We start from the raw sequence: 20,190 nt of genomic DNA, 5'->3' as shown, positions 1-20,190 counted from the left end.
ATGGTGCATGGTGTGTGTTGGGGGGTGGAGTTTAGGACTACCATTATTAGGATCCACTTGAAGCACTTAAAGATTTTTTGGCAAGAATTTTAAACACTATGTCTCCAGAAACAGGGCCAAATATAAGGGGTACAGGGTTTGATCTTGGGCAGAGCACTACATCACAATTCTTCCATGTGGCAACGAAGGATGTTTCATTAGAGGGAAAATCCATAACCCATAATACACTCAATTATGGCCATACTTTTAAAATGATTTTTAGCAATGATAAACATACATATGAAGTAAGAGTTAAATAGCTCTCTAAGATTTATTATGAAAAATAGAACTGTTTCATCCTTCTCCCATCTCTTTCAGTTGAATATTTGGATATTTACCCCACAGAGATAACAACTAGAATTTTTGTGTATTAGGCATTGCCCATTGACTGTGCACTACGGAAAAAGAGGATTTAGCTCTTTACTCCCTACCCCACTTCCTGTATCTCCAACATTCACACAGCCTTATCATCTCCCATCATCCTAATATAGTTATCCTGCACTTTTGGTTAGACCAAAATCCAGTGTTTGCACCTATCACCAGGTGAACCCTAGCCACACCTGAGTGGTGTGGTAGACTGGCTGATTTCTGATTCTTATCTAGTTCCCTTCAGCCTAAGGCAAAGATTCCCGTTTTTCTGTGATAGTTGTCTAGTTTCCATGAACTTGTGATTAATTCACCCCTCATTGGGTATTCAGACTTAGTAACAACTGTCTTTGTTGATTTATGCTTCGTAAAAAAAAAACTCTTTAATATTGTATTAATGAGTTTCCAGTGGGAGAGAGTGTAGCCTTGTGCGTACACCACCAACTTTACCTGGAAGCTTATTAAAATCTTTATTTTGTCACTATTCTAATTTTTCTAACTAATTTTCTTACTCATAATCCATTTTTTAAAACTTTTTACAAAGGATAATACTCAGGAGTTCTTCATGTTTGTGACATCATAGGCTTTGAACAGAAAATATGTCAAGTGGCCATCCTTGCTTCTCTGATTTAATACCCTCTCGCCATTCCCTCCCCGAGACACACTGGTGCTCCCCACACCAACACATACTGGTAGACAGATGACTTCCTTTTCCTTTGCTTATAGCATTTTTTATTACAGCATCTTTTGGATGTTGCCTCCTAGACGAAAAACTGGCCCCAATGAATGCTATAAACTCAATTGCGTAAAAAACTAGACAGAACATGTATGTGCTCTCTCTTTTTCACTTGAAATAGAGGCCACGTGATAGGAATACAATAAACCCTGTCTGGGATCTTCCAGGCCTACAGTGTGGCAGCACTGTCATTCCCAGATTGAAAATGCCACACGCCACTCTCCTCCCCTTCATCACTCTGTGCCTGCCTAGCTGGGGAAATTACCAGGGGCTCCTTGCTGAAATGGACTCAAAGCGAATGCCATTTATAGACAGCTGCTTAAAAAGTGCAGGTCTTTAAGCGTTAACAAGTTTGACATCACCTATAAAATAGTAAGATCCCTCATCTTAATAAACAAATATAGAGGATATTCCCAGTAATTCTTAGCTTCCTCACACTAGAAATTTCACCTTTTCTATGGAGATGAAGTTTTGTTTTTGAAATATATGAGTGGAAAACATACTTTAAAGCTGGCTCAAGTGCCTGGGTTAACCTTTGTGTGCTGGTGACATGCCCAGCAGGGAAGTAGGTCACGTGTCACAGAGATGGGTACACCTCAAGGATGAAGAGGATCAATTCAGGCTCATTAGACCTAAACCTCCAATAACAAAGTCTGTTTGTTTGTTCATTATTTTCTTGTAGCACAAAGTTTAGCATGAGACTCAGGACTTTCTCCTTTCAACTGCTTTTTGAGGTTTGAATATATGCACTCATTTAAAATATCAAGAAGTGTCGAGAAATGGTATGACCGATCTGTTTTATATTGATGCCCAAAATTATGAAGTGATTCAATTCAATCGTGAGTAGTTATACGGCTCAACTGAGTCTGTGCTACAATTTACCGGTGACCTGTTGCTATAACCACCCAAATATGAATGGACCTTGGACAGGTCCATTGATGCTAAATGAAGAAATTATTTTAAAAGGGATTTCAGGGAGCTAATTACTATTACTTGCCACATAGGATTCTTAATATTCCGATGGAAAACATTAGATAAAAATGGTTACTAAAATCTATCCCACTTCTGGGTAAATATCCAAAGGAATTGAAATCAGAATCTCATAGAAATATATGCACTCTTATGTCCATTGCAGCATTACTCACAATAGTCAAGATATGGAAACAACCTAAGTGTCCATCTATGGAGGAATGGATAATGAAGATGTGATATATATATATATAGATATGTTGTGCTATCTATATATATAGAATATATGTACGTAGAAGAAGATGTGATATATCTATAGATAGCTACAGCTATATATACATATATATATATATATATATATCGATAGCTAGATAGATAGATAGAGAGAAAGAAATACTCCCTTATATATATAATGGAATATTATTCAGCCATGGGAAAGAAGGATATCCTGCCATTTGCGACAACTTGCATGGGCCTTAAGGGCTTTATGCTAAACGAAATGAGTCATACAGAGAAAGACAAATTCTATATTATCTTACTTATATGTGGACTCTAAAAAAGACAAACTCAGAGAAACATAAGTAGAATGGTGGTTACCAGTGGGTGGGGGGTGGGGGAAAGGGGAGATATTGGTCAACTGTACAAACATCCAGTTATAAGGTTAACAAGTTTGGGGATCTAATGTACAGCATGGTGATTATAGCTAATAATACTGTATCATATACTTGAATGTTACTAAGAAAGTAGATCTTAAATGTTCTCACCACAAAAAAGAAATGGTAACTATGGTTAGGATGGATGCAGTAGCTAATACTATGGTGGTAAACATTTTGCAATTTATAAATATATCAAATCCACATGTTGTATACCTTAAACATATACAGTGTTATGTGTCAATTATATCTCAATAAAGCTGGAAAAAAATAAAAATAAATAAAGAAAACAGTTGAGTCAAGGACCAAAATAAATAAATAGTCAAGAAGAACAAAGAAAAAAAAGAATGGTTACTAAAGCAATTTTAAACCGTTCTCCAAATGTGTTCCCCATGTAGTCTCTGTCCCAATCAACAGTGACAAAACCATCCATTTAAAAGCTTAATCCAGAAACCTGGGAGATAGTGGATTCAAAACTATATGGCCACAGAATGACTTTCACTTCCTATCAAGATGGAGTAACAGAAACAGGATTAACTCTTTCACCAAAAATATCTAGACATATAAGGAAGAATAGTTCTTAAGGCGTTGGCCATCAGGCAATGAAGGACAGTGATTGCCAAGTGATGGGAAACATGAGGTGACCTCCACACTGACCCAGCCTACAACCTTGGTAAGGTTTCCAGGTGGTGTCGGAGGAGGGAAAAACCCAGGCACAGACTAGCGATTGAGGAGACAGAGCTGGGACCTGGAGGAGGCCAAAGGGGCTGGAGTTCTCAGAAGGAGAGAGCTACACAAAGAGAAAACTCCAGAGTTACGCAGAGGTTCCCCCCCAAGTATTTGGTTGAGTACAAATTGATGAACATGTGTGAAGAAACTACACGTGGATGGGGAAAGACTCACCTGAAAAGATCAGAGGGAACAGTGCATATCACTCACATAGGGCCAGGAAGAGTGCTTGCCCCTAAGAGCAAGAGTCAAAAGCCTCATAATTCACCAGGCATCAGTTAAAGTACCAAGAAGGGTCTTGACTCCACAGTGGAAAAAATCACCCCAGACAAAACTCTGCTCTGATCTCAACTAACAAAACCTAAAAGCAAAAATCAAAATGATCAAACAGGTTTCACATAACTTGATCACGTCCCAAAGGAGAGCTCTGGTATATTTTTAAAAATACAAAAGGGTCCAGTGTACACCAAGGAAATCTACATTCTATATCTAATCTAAAATTACAAGATATGCAAAGAAGCTGCTAAAAAACACAACTTACTATGAGGAGAAAAATCAGTCAATTGAAACTGGCACAGAAATGATACAGATGACAGAATTCATAGTCAAGAACATTAAACCAGTTATTAGAACTGCTTTCCATATGTTCAAGGAGCTAGAAGAAAGACTGAACATATTAAGTAGAGACGTGGAAGATATAAGGAAGAAATAAAATCAACTATACAACACTCTATGAGGCCAACTATAATCTAGTATCAAAATCAGACAAAGACATTAGAAAGAAAGAAAACTACATGGGAATATTCTCTATGAACTTAGATATAAAAATTCTTAACAAGATTTTAATAAATAAAACTCCAAAACATATAAAAAAGATTAAACTCTCATGATTAAGTAGGGATTATGTCAGGGATGCAAGGTTGCATTAACATTTGAAATTGGATCAATGTAATTCACCACATTAACACTCCGGAAAGTAAACCTATATGATCATCTCAGTAGATGCAGAAATATCATTTGATAAGATCTGAAATTCATTCCTAATAGAAACTCTCAATCAACTAGGAATAGAAATAAATTTCCTAAATTTGATGAAGGACATCTAATAAAAACATACAAGCAACATCTTATTTAATTGTGAGACCCTGTATGTTTTCCTCCTAAGATCAGAAATGAGAAGAATATCTCCCCTCTCACTTCTATTCAATATCCTGAAGGTTCCAGCAAGGGCAATTAGGAAAGAAAAAGAATTAGAAGTCATCTATATTGGAAAGGAAGAACTAATTACCTCTTTAGTCACAAACAATGCGATTGTATATGTAGAAAACACTATGGATCTACAAAAATGTATAGAAGTAATGTTGACTTACCAAGGCTGCAGAATACAAGATCAATATAAGATGTTAATTTCATCCCTATGTACTAGCAACGATCATCAGAAATTAAAATAATGTCATTTATAATAGCATCAAAAATATGAAATAGGAATAAATCTCACAAAATATGTGCATAACTTGTACACTGAAAGGAAACTGAATATCCTAAATGATCTATAGATCAGAATCAATACAATCTTAATCACAATTCCAGAAGGCTTTTTCAAGTAAAAATTGATAGAGTCCATTCTAAAATTCATGTGGAAATACAAAGTACCTAGAACAGCAAAATCATTTAGGAAAAGAAGAACAAAGTTAGAGGATTCATACAACCTGACCTCAACATTCATTATAAAACTACAATGATCAAAACACAACACAAAAATGCTGTAGCATTAACATTGAGATAGAAAGATTGAACAAAGGAATAAAATGGAAAGTCCAGAAATAGACTCACATGTATATGGTTTATTGATTTTTGATAAAGATACAAAGGCAATTCAGTGGAGAAAGTGGAATCCTTTCAGCAAATGGTGCTGGACATCCATGTGCAAAAACAAGAACTTTGATCAATAACTTGCACCATCAATGCTAACAAACTCAAATGGATCATAGATCAATATGTAGAACCATAAAACTTCTAGAAGAAAACATAGAAGAATACCTTTTGTGACCTTAGGTTAAGCCAAGATTTCCTAGATACAATGCCAAATGCATCACTCATAAAGAAAAAAAAAAAGTTGAATTAATCAAAATCAGAAACCTACGCTTTTTGAGAGACAGTTAAGAGAATGAAAGACAAAGCACACACGGGGAGAGAATATTTGCAAATCAGATATCTCATAAAAGACTAGTATCCATTATATATTTTAAAAATTAAAACTCAACAACAAAGAAAATAATATAAAAATTACCAAGTGTTAGGAATAGATATTTCACCAAAGAAGTTAGACAGATAGCAAAAACGCTTCATAAGGATCCTCAACATTATTTGTTAGAAAAAAGTAAATTAAAACCACCAGTAAACCACCACACATCTATTAGAATGGCTAAAATACAACAAAACAAAAGAAACCAAAAACCTGACACCACCAAATGCTGGTGAGCTTGCAGAGCAATGGGAACTCTCTCTCATACCCTGCTGGTAGAAATGTAAAATGGCACAACCCCTTTGAAAACTATTTTGACACTTTCTTAAAAACTTAAACATAAACTTATTACATGACTTAGTCATTTCCCTCCTAGATATTTACCCAAGAGAAAAGAAAGTATATGTCATACAAATACTTGTACATAAATGTTCACAACAGCTATATTTGTTATAGCCCCAAACTGGAAACATCCCATATGTCTCTCAGCAGGTGAATATCTAAACAAAGCATCTTATATCCAAATGATAGAATACTACTCAGCAATAAAAGGAAATGAAAGGTTGATATACACAACAACATAGAAGAATCAGAAAATAATTATGCTGAGCGAAAGAAGCCAGCAAAAAAAAAAGAGTGACATTATAGAATTCCATTCATATAAAATTATGGAAAATGAAAAGTAACATAGAGTCAGAAAGCAGATCAGTGGTTACCTGGGATTGGGGAGGACAGGGAGTATATGAGGGAGGGGTTATAAAAGACAACAAGGAAACTTTTGGGTTGATGGACATGTCCATTGTCTTGATTGTGCTGATGGTTTCACGGATGTACACATTTGTCAAAACTCATCAAATTTTATTCATAACCATTTGCAGTTTATTATATGCCAATCATACCTCAATAAAGCTATTAAAAATTATATGGCCACAGAAAAATGTCTCTTTCTAATAAATGGTGATTACCTTCCTGATTTAGAAATGATATTCAAAACAGCTGTATTTATACATACCTGCACACATTAAAATTACAGTTCTTTTTTTCATGGCATTCATGTTTGAATATTTACAACTGAATATCACTACTAGCTATTTGTAGATAAATGCTTCATAAAGGCAAAACTTGCATCGTCAAGTTCAATTTTACTTGTCATCATATAAAATGCTATTTTCTGTCACACAATCAGCCAATGTAGCAACTACCTATTATAGTCTATACATATGTGTATAGACTGCATTTTTTATAATCACTTATTTCTCTTACAATCAGTTTCTTTGGCTGCAGTGCATTTTCATGCTGATACAGGCCTTTGAACACAAAGGAGTTATATACATCTTCCATGGGTCTTGAAGAAGTTTGTGAGTGACAGCACGGCTCAGTGGAAGCAGAACTCAGCCACAAGGTCAGCTTCTTCCTTACTCACTGTCTAACTCTCTGCAAATCTTTAAACACTTGGAATGTGTCTTAGTGCATTCAGGCTGCTATAACAAAATTCCACAGACTGGGTGGCTTATAAACAATGGACATTTATTTCTCACACTTTGGAGGCTGGAAGTCCAAGATCAAGACACCAGCATTTTTCCGTGAGGGCCCTCTTCCATGTCACAGACTTCTCCTTGTGTCCTCACATGGTGGAAGGGGTGAGGGAACTCTCTGGGGCCTCTTCTGTCAGGGCACCAATCCCATTCCTGAGGGCTCCACCCTCATGACCCAATCACTGCCCAAAGGTCCCACATCCTAAAACCATCAGCTTGGGCATTAGGTTTTCAACATATGAATTTGTGGGGGGACACAAACATTTAGCCTACAGCAGAACACGTCCCAACTAACGCCAAATGAGGGGTCAGACAAGATGATCTCTAAACACTAAAAACATTTTGGAATCCACAAGCTTGCTTTTGATTTAGTCCACTGACCCAAAATAAACATTCAGCGCATGCACCTGAATCTGGTTCACGGAAGGTGAGAAGACTTGATATTCAAAATGTTACGTGACAATAGTCTACACCAGTTACTCTGAAGAGAGCCTGATGATTTAGAGATTTTTAAAATATTCCCCATTTCTTTCCATTACTATTACTTATCATAAAGCCTACATGAAATAAAAATGCTTTTTTAAAATGTGAAAGCAATATTGTAACAAAAAGAGTGAATATTTTTGAGTAGAAAATCCCACTGTTCTACGCAGTAACTGCTTAAATCTCAACAGGTTTCCTTTGAGTAGTCTCTCTATGATACTTTCTGGAACCTTTACTATGCCACTAGTTTGCAGCGGGGGGGGGGGTCTCCCCAGCCTGTGAGCTTCTGGAAGATAAAGCCTGCGTTGATGCAGCTACCTTTCCCATGGGGTGACTGGCACCATCCCTGGCCCCAAAGGGGAAGCAGATTGAGCTGAACATCTCAGGGGCTTTCAAATGGGCGCATTCACTTTCAACCAGCAGTCAGCCGACATTCTTTTGAGTACAGAAAGGCAAGCAAATATGCCTCTGCTTTCTTACTAAGAAAAGATATGTGTATGTGTGTGTGTATTAGATTATATATGTGTGTGTGTATTAGATTATTATATATGTGTGTATATATATAAAACAGAGCTGGCTTTCCTCCTGGCAGATTATTTTGGGCATTTCTTTTTATAACACTGTAGAAAGCCCAAGAGAGTAAGAAGGAAAATCAGTGCTGTCACTGGAAATCTTCTTTATTATAGGCTGTGATTTGTGGGCACTCTACAAACTTACATCTCAAGTGAGAAGATCCATTTATTTATTTTATTCTCTCATCATAATGCCTTTAAATTCTTAGTCTTGAGAGTGAACATCAAGAATTCAGACATCTTTTTTTGGCAAATACCTTGCAATGAGAGATGAGAGTACTTTTAGTTAGAAGTGAAAACCTATCATTGGGGAAAATGTTTCCTTCTTAAACTGACAATAGAGATGAGTGACCCTGAGCAAAGGAGTCCACCCTTTACTTCCATTCCTCTATATTTTAAGGTGAAAATGTTTAACAGTAACATACCTGATTCAGAAGGTTAAAATAATTTATACATATTTTAAGAGTTCTCATGAGGAATTTTGGAAGAACCGGAGCAAATAACATAAACCAAACTGAGGTTGTGTTGAGATTAAGGCTTCAGCAGGACAATTTACAGGGCATTACATTTTTTTTTTTTTTTCCTGAGGAAGAGTCACTCTGAGCTAATATCCATTGGGCATTACTTTCAAAGTAATATACGGGGGTAGTCGTCCTGGATTTTTATAAGTACAAAAAAAAGCAACAAGTAGTCATCTACTTTCTTACCAGAAAATAATGATTGGCTCTGTGTGTGTGTATTTGTGTGTATTATATTATATAATATATATATAGGTGTATATATGTGTATGTCTGTATATACACACACACACAAACTTATATATATTTATATGTATATAAAATCATCATACATATATAACTGTAAGAAAAACAAGATGTAAGAAATTACTGCCTATAATCATAGTATTTGGATGTTGTGGTTACAGTCACAGAGACACACTTGTGTGGGCTAAAGTGGCTTAATTTCTTGGCAACAAAATGTAAAATCAAATTAGAATAATGGAGTGATTATGAAAAAGTCAGTCATGAAGACACAGGCTAAAACTATACTCCTAGGCCTGGGTGAACCCTAATCAAAAAAAATAAACGTATTGCATTAAAAGCTATTACTTAGCAGCATAGGCGACTGCTAGTAAATATTTTCCAAACACCTGTTGATTAGTCTATATTTGATAAGTAAATATTTATTTTATATATAAGTTAATTTCTAAAACAATTTAAGTTTTGAGCTTTTGAGAAATATACTAAAAATAAATGTGAGTCAGATGGTGTTGATAAATTTATGCAACTTGTTTTTACCTGCCCACTGATAGCAAAAAATTTAAATACCATTTTTCTCTCTTTGATCATTTGGGTACCATTTTTTTTTTTTTATTTTGCTTTTTGTAGCTAAAGGAATTTAGGACAAAAGAGAGTTGTAGCATCTTCTATAAGCTTATTCAATTGGTAAAATTCCTAAAGATATCTTACAAAGATCCAGACTACTCAGTTTTTTCTGCATTTCTTCAGACATGTATGGTTGAGTGGCTTTGGGTACAACAGGTTGATCAGTCCTACTGGGAGCCTTGGGAGCAGCTGGTTTATTTTCCGTTGGTCACCTGCAGCCTGATTCTTTGATTATGGCACAGCTAGGATTGTAAGGGTACATTGACAGTAAGCACCCCTCCTCCCTCACAGACTGTGGTAGGCAGAATTCTAAGATGCTCCCAGAATCCCCACCACCTGGGTGTCATGCCTGTGTAATCCCCTCCCCATGAGTGTGGGTGGGTCCTGTGAAGATGATGGGATAACGGCTCTCTTGATTGGGTTCTGTCATCTAAGACCTCCTTGTAGTGGACTAGAGGGAAGTTCTCCTGCTGGGTTTGAATAAGTTAGCTGTCATTTTGTGATGTACCGGGTGGCTAGGACCTGAGGGCAACCTCTAGGAGCTCACAAGGACCTCCAGCCTAAAGCTAGAAAGAAAACACGGACCTCAGTCCCCAAACTGCAAGGAGCTGAATTCTGCAAACAACTAGAGAGCTTGAAAGAGGCCCCTGAGCCTCAGAAAAGTTTGCAGCTCTGGTCAACACCTGGATTTCAGCCTATGAGACACTGAGCAGGGGAACCAGTTAAACTGGGCCCAGACTTCTGACCCATGGAACTGTCAGATAATAATAAACAAGTGTTGTTTGAAGCCACTGAATTTATTCAAATTTGTAACACAGCAATAGGATACTAATACACACTATGTAAATATGTATTTACTTGTTTGTGTATATAAAAAGGGAATCTATCCCATGATTCTGCTTTTCTTCCAATACTCCAAGGATTCAATTTATTAGATGATTCAAATGAAGTTGAATTCCCTTATCTCCTGCCTCCTTTGTCTCTTAATCTGGTCTCCCAGTGGCAAGGAGTTTTCCTTTACAGAAAACTCATTATCTTCCTGCTATGATATTCCTCTAATTTTTTCTTATGAAAAAGTCGTGGTTAAAATTAAAAAAAAAAAAATGACCATTACTTGCAATTAACAATACATAGGAAATTTAAGGTGTTGATGAGAGGCCCACAGGTTATCTACCAAGTAGAGGTTAGTTGTTACAATTCATGTCTTATTAAAGATGCCTGAAACCATGCAGAACTAATTTTTTTGAGGTCAGCTTTACAGAATAGTGACAACATATACGTGTGTTGACCATCAATTTGAATTTCAACTTCACCAGTTCCATTTAAGCTGTAGATTTTAGTCTACCATGTTTGAGTGAAATATGTTGGGTAAACGTCTTTTGCTTTAAGGGTATAAGCAGAATTTAAAATGGTCTTCTATTCATTCTGTAAGAGTTTTTCCTAAAGTGTGTTGCTGTGGGATGCTCATGGGTGGGACAGGGAAAAGCATCTGTTGTTAGGAAAGACTGAGAAGTCCCGGGTTCAACAAAGTTAAATGGGTTTCCTCAAACCAGGTGTGATCTAAGCCGATCTGGGAGCCCTTTTTCTCAGAGCTTCCTGTGGAACCAGAATTGAGTAACTGAATAGACTGCACGTTAGCAAATCAGTCAGGGAGGATGCTACCTGGAATCAAACAAGTTCTCCAAACGTGAGAGCAATTTCGTGGTTGTATGACTGATTCTACCATCAACTGCACTGATTCAAAACTGAAAATGAGAGTAGACCCTACAGTTTCAAGGTTGTATGGAAGTCACCCCTCTTCCGCCAAACCTAACCAGGACTTGAAAGACTGAAGATGGAGTCTTACATTCATAAAATCCTTAGCCCATTTGACTCGACGTTCTAATGGGGAAGCTGCCTAAAATATGCCCCCTCCTTTAAGGCTGAAGGTGAGTGGCATTCCAGTTGAGTGGATGACGCACAGGGAGCTGGCTCTTCATTAGTCTTGCTCCTCAAGTGATTTTCCCTTTGAGTTTATTCATAAATAGGCCAGTCAGTTCTCACTATGAAACTCTGTGCTCACTTCCAAGCTTGTGGCCCTGTGTGATAACCAGGAGAGCCCACCAGGTCTGTCCAGTGGGTCTACTCTCATCACTTACTTACCCTAGTGTCTCAGCTTTCTCATTTGTAAAATGGACATAAAAAGAAACACATCACGGTGATTTGGGAGTGTTAGACTAGATAACTCATTTACAGTGATTATCAGGGAGGCTGGTATATTAGGCATCTTTGGTCTGCACAGAGGCCTGGAAACAAAGACAGGAAATAAAACAGAAAAATATTAGGAGTTCTCCAAAGTTGGTCACTAGCAATCCTGAGAAATCATTCTCTCTCCAAGAAAATGCAGATGGTCATAATAACCCATAATAATCCTAGTAGGATTACACACAGGGGAATTGATTTATCTAACTAGTAATATAAGTTTAAATTTAACTTGCATCCAAGTTTCCATATACATCATTTCACTCCCTCTGTAATGTGACCATTTAGTGGAAAATTATCTTCTAAATTTGCTCTTATCTGAGTTCACATGAAGCTGACATTTTATAAGTTCATATCCCTTAAATAATTAAGATTTCATGCCCGAAAAGATAGTAGTAAGAACATTTATTTAATCTAAAGTCCTTACACCATGAATGATGTATTTGGAACATTCCCTACTAAGTCAAAGTCCTTCTGTCATTTCATTTCACTAGTATGGAAATAATTGGAACTCTTGAGTGTTTTTTTGGTTCTCTAAGCTGGAATCCCATCATTTAATAAATCTGGGAAATGAAAAACATGTATGTTTTATCAACATCTTCTGCCTATAATTTAAATCACAAGGAACTGCATTTTTTGCTCTTCTTTTGGCCAATTTACTGTGGGAAATTATGCTCCTCAAATAAAAATCTTTAAATGACTTCCTTTTTATAATTCAGATTGTTTAATTAGATTCCTATTACCTTATAAATATTTCCTGCCAGAAATTATGGGTAATGACCTAAATATCTTAAACATTTATATTTTTGAAATTCAAAGTCAAAATAATATTGTTCAAATTACATTTTCAATTAACAACATAGTTATGAACACAGAAGTATCATGTTATTGATCCATCCATCTGCTCATCCATTCATCCATATTTCAATAATCACTGTTGGAGCATCTATACCACGTGCAAGATGTTAAGCTACATCCTCAGGAGATTTTAGATGTTAACGGTGAAAATAAACAAGGGAAGTTCAAAGGAGACATGTGAAAGTGTCATAAGCCCCCACCAATCACGTGTTATGGGAGTTAAAATGCAGGAGGGACTTGATCTTAAACAACATGAGGACATAGGAATTGACATCGTGGCCAGTCCCATGGGCTGCTTGGCCAGAGATGCTGTGTCTGATAGACCGACCAGTTTCATACCAAGGTGTGTTGTCCTCCTCAATCACAGCAGCAGAGTTGGGACCCACCCAGCAGTTCAGTTGCCTTGAGCATCCAATTCTAGCTAAATGATCCATGCCTTAATAGTAGAATAATATCACTGCTAATACAAAGCAAAATGAAAACCACAGTGCAATCTTAGCCACCTTGAGAAAAGTTTAAAGTCTTGTTCACAGAAAATAAAAGACCTACTCATTAAAATATAAATTGTCAAAATAGCTGGGTATCTATCCTTACTTTTTTCTTGATAAAGTTAAAAGTCTTTGTGCCTCAATTTTATAAATGTTCAAAATGTATGCACAGAGTCCCTGTAGTAATCCTAATAAAAAAAGTCAAATAGGAGATTGGCCTGCCCAGGACATGTGGTCACAACTGATGGCCAAGGATCATTCCAAAGCCAAAGGCCTGGGTGGGCTCCCTGCTCTCCATCGTTATTCTATCAGATTTCCTCTCAAATCTGGGAGCAACACTGACAAGATGCTCCCAATCTCCCAGCAAAAGAGATGTGTTTCCACCCTGAGAGATAAAGGCTTTGTCTTTTCTTGATAGAATGACCGTCTCAATGCAGTAATATAAATACATAACGGCTTTCATATGATCTTTCCCAAATAAACTACCATAAAAGTGAATATTCTGTCTAAATGAGGTGACAACATCATAACACAATAATTTGTCTATGACTGCTATTGATGGATTTATTTCTAAGATTTACAACCTTCTCTCTCAGAACTTAATTTAATGGTTTATTGATGTCTTGGGGTTATAATTAAATTTACTTATTAATGACAACACCACTAACGCATTAGATTTTTTGTTGTTGTCGTTATAGCCTTAACACATTTCTTGTATCCGCTTAATTTTTATTTTTCTGTAATAAGTTTTAGGCCACAACTCTGCTATGTTCTATGGCCCCACTTCTCATGGTCCTCTCTCTACTTCCATCTACATGGTAGTCTGGATAGTAGATGGTTACGCTTATTAGCACAAGTATCAAAGAGAAGAGTCAGACATCAGGAGGACATCCAAGTCTTTGCCACAAGCTGAACAGCAAAACCCCTGTCACTCACCTGCTTCCTAAACCCGGCCCTGATCCTGGCTGCAGTGTTGATGTGCCTGCTTTCCCATAAATGAGGACTGCAGTGGAATAAAAATATTCAAGATATTGAAATCAAACTTAAACACTTCTACACTTTAATAAACTTAACATATGGCAATGATATAAAACAGTTTATTTATCTAGAAGTTTCCTATAAAAAATTGTCTAAACCATGTTTAAAGATTGCTCAATATTATGGATTTTCATCTACTTAAATACTATTAGAGAATCCTTCTGCTGTATATTCCTAAAATAGAGAATGGTGAGAATTAATGAAGTGGAAAAACCTCTTCCGAATCCATATTTTCAGTCACAGATGTTTATCCTCAACCACGTTGTACATCCATTCCTAAGTTTTTAGCTGGACAAAGCTTTCCCCTTATTGTCACTCTATAAACACACTTTTATATATTAAAATATAAAAACTTATGATGGGGGTCACTTATTTGGAATTTCATATATGAAGGTTATCTAAACTAACAAATGCAGGTATAAGTCTCTTGTTCTAGAATGTTCCTTCTTTAATAAAGCAGGGATTTTTTTTATTCAAAGCCATCTTTCAGGCCCATAGAAATATTTAGAATTCAGTACTGTGGATGACTTTATAATTCATTTTTCTCTCTTAGGAAACACTGAAAAATTTAAGCAAGGGTATAGACTGCTTTCTGCTTCTATTTTCTGCTTCTAATTTCTATTCATTTAGGCCAAAAGTTCCATAGCGTGGCTGCATAAAGACGTCTGCCCTTCCAAATTATGACTAAAGTATCTCTAAATTGCTTAATTTTTGTACAAATAGAAGTCTACAGAATAAAAAAAATTAGCAGTATGTTAGGGTGATTGGAGACATCTAAGTTTTCTTATACTTTGACAGAAAAACATTTACTTTTCTTTTAGAATGGTCCTCAGTAATAGAAGTTGTTTGGCTTTATTACACCATGAAATGTCCTAATCCATATTCAGACGGAAAATTACAGTCAGTGGAGTGAGATTCGTTCAAACAGGAGTTTAAACAGGCAGGCAGGAATGACAACAGTGGCTAGAGGCCTAAATATATATATAATATATAATTATATATAAAATACATGTAATTCCACAAAATGATAATCAAAATAGTATGCGAGGAGGCTCTAGCGCAAGAGATTTTGAACAGTGGGTGCCCATCTAGAACACCAGGCTCATCAGCGTTAATTGCATTTCTGTGGCTCCATGTTACCCACAGGATAAAACCCACAGTGTTCAGCTTCTCGGATCCTGGGAAAGTTAGATCAACAACGTTGTCTCACCACCACCCACCTCCTACCCCGTGGCCTACATCCTAGCCACATGGTACTGTCTTGAAGTCCCACAAACACATGCTGTGGCTTCAGGCTTCTATGCCTTTGTCGCTGCCACCCCTCCTGTAATATGTGATTCGCCTAAATTTACCTGAAAATACTACTCCCTCCTTTATGCTACCACTGTACCCCGGAAAGTAACAGATGAAGGATGCAGAACCAGTGACCTGTCTGCACAGAGGTTTCTCTAATGGACTGTGAGATTTGTGAAGACAGTGGCGACCTATTCCTCATTTTTCTATTTCTAGCCCGGCACAGATACTTGCTATTTATCACGCAGCAGGCACTCGGCCAGCATCAGATCTCCCAGCACTTTTTCAGTCAAACATGGCACGAATGGGATCCATGCATCAGAAAACAAGCCACAGTACGTCGTGTTTTTTGATAACTTTTGCTCAATGGTATTCAAAATCTTTAAAAATACCGAATAATCTTTCAATTAATAAACAACATACAAACAGATAAAGATCAAGTGGATATGGTTCAGGTGGGGCCGGGACCAGGAGCCCATGCAGTTGAGCACCCACCCGACAAGACCATGTGCAGGGGCTCAGCATGGTGCCATTTGCCAAACACTGCAATAAGTGAATGTCACCCCACATCTAACCACCAGTCATTAACTAATAGTCTCTGATCTTTGAGACACAGGTAAGAGCTGGAAGAAATCCTTGGGGTAAGTTAATCCCCTCCTTGACCTTACAACTCTTCACTTTGTTGAACTGAATTGACCGTGATCTCCAGTACAATATTGACCACTATAGGTGCTGGCTAGAATCCTTGGCTTTTTCTTGACTTTAAGGGAAAAGCTTCTAACATTTCCCCACTAAGTATGACAACATTTGCATGTTTCCTGTAACATTTTAATAGGCATCCTTCACAAAGTTAAAGAAACTCCCACCCACTCTTTGTTTGTTGACTTTTTTAAAACTATTTTTTAATTTTTAATTCAATTTAATTTTTAAATTTATTTTATTTTTTAACTATTATGAATGTGTTGAATTTTATCAGACATTTGTTCTGCATTTATTGAGATGACCATCACATTCTTTCTCTTAATCTTACTAATATAAAACGTCTTATTTACGAGATTCTCCACTTGATCATCATGTCATATTATGAATATGAACATATGAATACAAGTGAAATGTAAATATTTATATATGTATAATTTATATTTATACTTAAAGCCTGATGGATTAACTTTGCACACGATTGCACAATATGTGCACTGCACAAAGAAGATCCTGGCACAGGGGGTGTGTGAGGGCTGAAATTCAGCAAGCATCTTCTCCTAAGCCACAAGCCTTGGCACGGAGCTATCTGTATTTAGAGGAAGGGGCACCGTCCTTTAAATAAAAACAAGCAGGCTGCCTGCCAAGCCCTGAGCCTGTGATATTGTGGCCCTCAGAAGGGAAACCTTGATTTACTTGACACAAGACACCTTACGGGTTATCAGTGCTCTTGGGTCACATCCATTTCTAAACCTCAGGGTCAACACCATTTACCAAGCAACTCCACCACTGGACATATTCTCTTGGGAGAATGTGCTATAGAAGTCCTCACTTTAAAACAAATGTCCCTTTCAGTCTAGTGCTCAGAATCCCCACTGCCATCTCTATGAGCTAGCACTACTAGCTCTAACTTCTAATGGTCTTTCCCCTACTCAAAGAGGTGGCCATGAGAAAAGGCACCCAAATGTTTAAGTGAGGGAGAGAGAGATAAAACTTAAAATGCTGAAGAAATGACTCTTCTCTGCATGCATTCTTACAAATATGATGACTGCTTAGGGACTTCCAGAGGGAATGTTTGATCTCTGCTGCTGGTCTAAACATATGATGGTTCTCCCTTAATTTGAATGCTGCCAATGCATTTAACACAACTCATCGAGAAACTGCTTTGTGCCAGACACTGAGAAGGTGTTGAAGATTCAGTGGTGAGCCATAGAAACAGGGCATCTGCAGCTGGGAGCTTGGAATCTCCTGGTGTTCTCTCTAAAGTATCCCCAAGTCACCTGGTGCACCTCCCCTTTCCAGTGGAGGGGACTACAAAATAAGTCATGGAATCACCCAGCTTTCTCTAACTTCAGGCTCACTGATGATTTCCCCTGATCCAGTTACGAGGAGGACATGATTTACAATTTAAAACCATGCCAAGCAAATATCCACTGAGATGTAAATAAAACGCCTGCAAAGTGCCAGGATTCAAAAACTTTCTTTTGTAATACTAGTCCTGTAGTAAATATTATGTGGAAAGCTAGCCTTTTTAAACTCAAGTACTTATGTTGGAAGTTAATTCAGATTCCTTTCAAACAAATGAGACAAAACCCAATAAGTTTATAGTAAACTCATAGCTGCACCTACTCAGAGGCCTCGCTGACACAAATATCAGCATAAAAGCAACACAAAGGAAGTTGCAATTTCTGCTAAGGAACAAGGAACAATGTTCATTCCTAGAAAAAGTTATAATTTCCATTGTTTTATAAAGATTCAGGTAAATGTAGAAGTCAAATGCCAGAATTTTAAAAATTAGCAATTTGCATCAGAATGAAATAGGATTTCCCCTGGCCAGATTCCTCTCATTATGCTGTGCCTCCTGAGGCGCATCTAAGAATAATATGATCTGTGAGAGCCAAGAATAACAGACAAGACAATGAGGAAGCAAGAGAGGCCCTGGGAAGATCACAGAAGATATGTGCACCCAAGAAAAAGCCTACACAATCCCCCACACAGGCACACACATGGAATTACATCTCCCTAACATCCCCAGGGATTGTGATTTACAAAATATAGTATCAATCCCAATGGACCAGAAGCATGAACATTTCCAGCTTAGTAGATGGGCAGGCTGCAAGACCCCTTTATTTCCATGAGATTCGAGTGCATGGGAAAACATAACAAACATACTGGAGGTCCACAGGCAAACCTCTGTTCTGCAGTGTAAACAACGAGGATTCCTCAGTGGACACAGAGGGCACCCTCGCAGCCCTCTGGGTCAGCAGCAATCCACCCCCACATGCATCCCCAGGGAAACACCAGAACGTTAGCCAATTCCAGTGCCAGCCCCTGTTGTTGGAGTAAACTGCTAGGGACACCATTTGTATTCAAAGTCCCATTAAGCACTCATCTTCCTAAGTCTCAGTAATCTCCAAAATACTCAAATGACTTCTGCTACACTGGTGACATGCGGCTTTTCCAGAAGAACCCATCCCCTGTACAGGAGGCTTACATTTACAAGCTTGACTCCTTCCATCCTCTGGACACCTGCAGCTTATATTCAATATGGCACCTTCTACATGGGGTTGATATTACTTAGTCATTAGTATTCTTTCTCCTCTCAGGCTGAGAGCTCCTTGAGGTCAAGGAAAGCAACTCAACCAGATCCGCATTCCACTCAGCCCACCTCCCAAGCTGTAGCCCACACTCATAGTTGTTCAAGACTCGTTTGTTGAGGGAGCGGAGCTGGACTAGACTTGGGTTGGTGTGCATGAAGTCCACGAAGGGAAATGAGACATTTGATTAACACAACACATGGGATGATGGTCTGAATAGGGCTCAGGGCCATTACATTTAAATTTGTATTTTCAAAGGGGAGCTCAAATATTGGAATCTGTGCCACTTTAAAATATTAAATTCAGATTTTCTTTTCTACTTAGGTGCTCTGCATTAGCTATATGTACTCAAGTCTTGCCTGTGAGTCAGATAAGGTCTTGAAAGGTCATTGTTAAGTAAAATCTAATATCAAAACCAATTTTAATGAACTTTGCACACTTTTACTGTGGTCATACTGTTTTTCAGTGCTAAATTTGATTCGTCTGGAGCAGCCTTCTAAAGCTAATTGGAAAGAATTTGAAATAATTTAAGAATATGAACAAGAAGTAAAATGTTCATAAGCAAATATCATGGGCGGAAAAATTAAATGTGAACTAAAGGCAACTCTATTGGGTGTGAAGAATCTCGATGACAGAGAAGACTAACCACAAAATACGTTCTGTTACAATAGACTGTAAGAATAAACCAAAGATTAGACAGGAACAATATAATACATGAGAATAATTGCTTCACTTGAAAAGATGTTGATAATATTTTCCCAAATAGCCAGCATCTTTAAAAAAATACATAAATTTCATAACTAAGTTCATTTATTCATTATCTTATACTCTGCTAGGTGTTGGGAATACAATCACGAATAAAATAGATATTGTTACTGACTTTGAAATCTTAAAATATCTTCTCTTCTTATTTTTGGTATTAGTAAGTTTAAAAACAAATTAATTCATCTCCTATTAGTGTGATGGAACTATTCTCTTTGAAATAGGACTGAACCTAAGTTTATATGACATATTTTGGGGCAAAATGGACCTTAAATTTAAGTTTTTCAGGTTTAGCAGCACCTACTAAAGTTGAAGTAATGATTGTAGGAAGGTAGCTTACTTCCAAATAAGGACCATGCACACATACATACCTACACATATTTGCATACATAACAGCATGTATGTATGGACAATTAGAGAGCTCCTATCTTTTAGATAGTAAAATCAACATGATTTTTTTTTTCACTGCAAGGGAAAAACAATTGAAAACATGATGTAGCTT

The 20,190-nt window shown here is 37.2% G+C and overlaps 1 protein-coding gene across 3 annotated transcripts in view; it reads right to left on the bottom strand.

The window, feature by feature from the left end:
• SEMA5A (semaphorin 5A) overlaps positions 1-20,190 on the bottom strand; it is a 465,422-nt gene that overhangs the window by 25,565 nt on the left and 419,667 nt on the right. The window lies entirely within an intron of this gene.

The sequence above is a fragment of the Diceros bicornis genome, chromosome 20, assembly GCF_020826845.1.
Source record: "Diceros bicornis minor isolate mBicDic1 chromosome 20, mDicBic1.mat.cur, whole genome shotgun sequence".
NCBI classification, from domain to species: Eukaryota; Metazoa; Chordata; class Mammalia; order Perissodactyla; family Rhinocerotidae; genus Diceros; species Diceros bicornis.
This window is presented reverse-complemented; position numbering and strand designations above follow the sequence as displayed.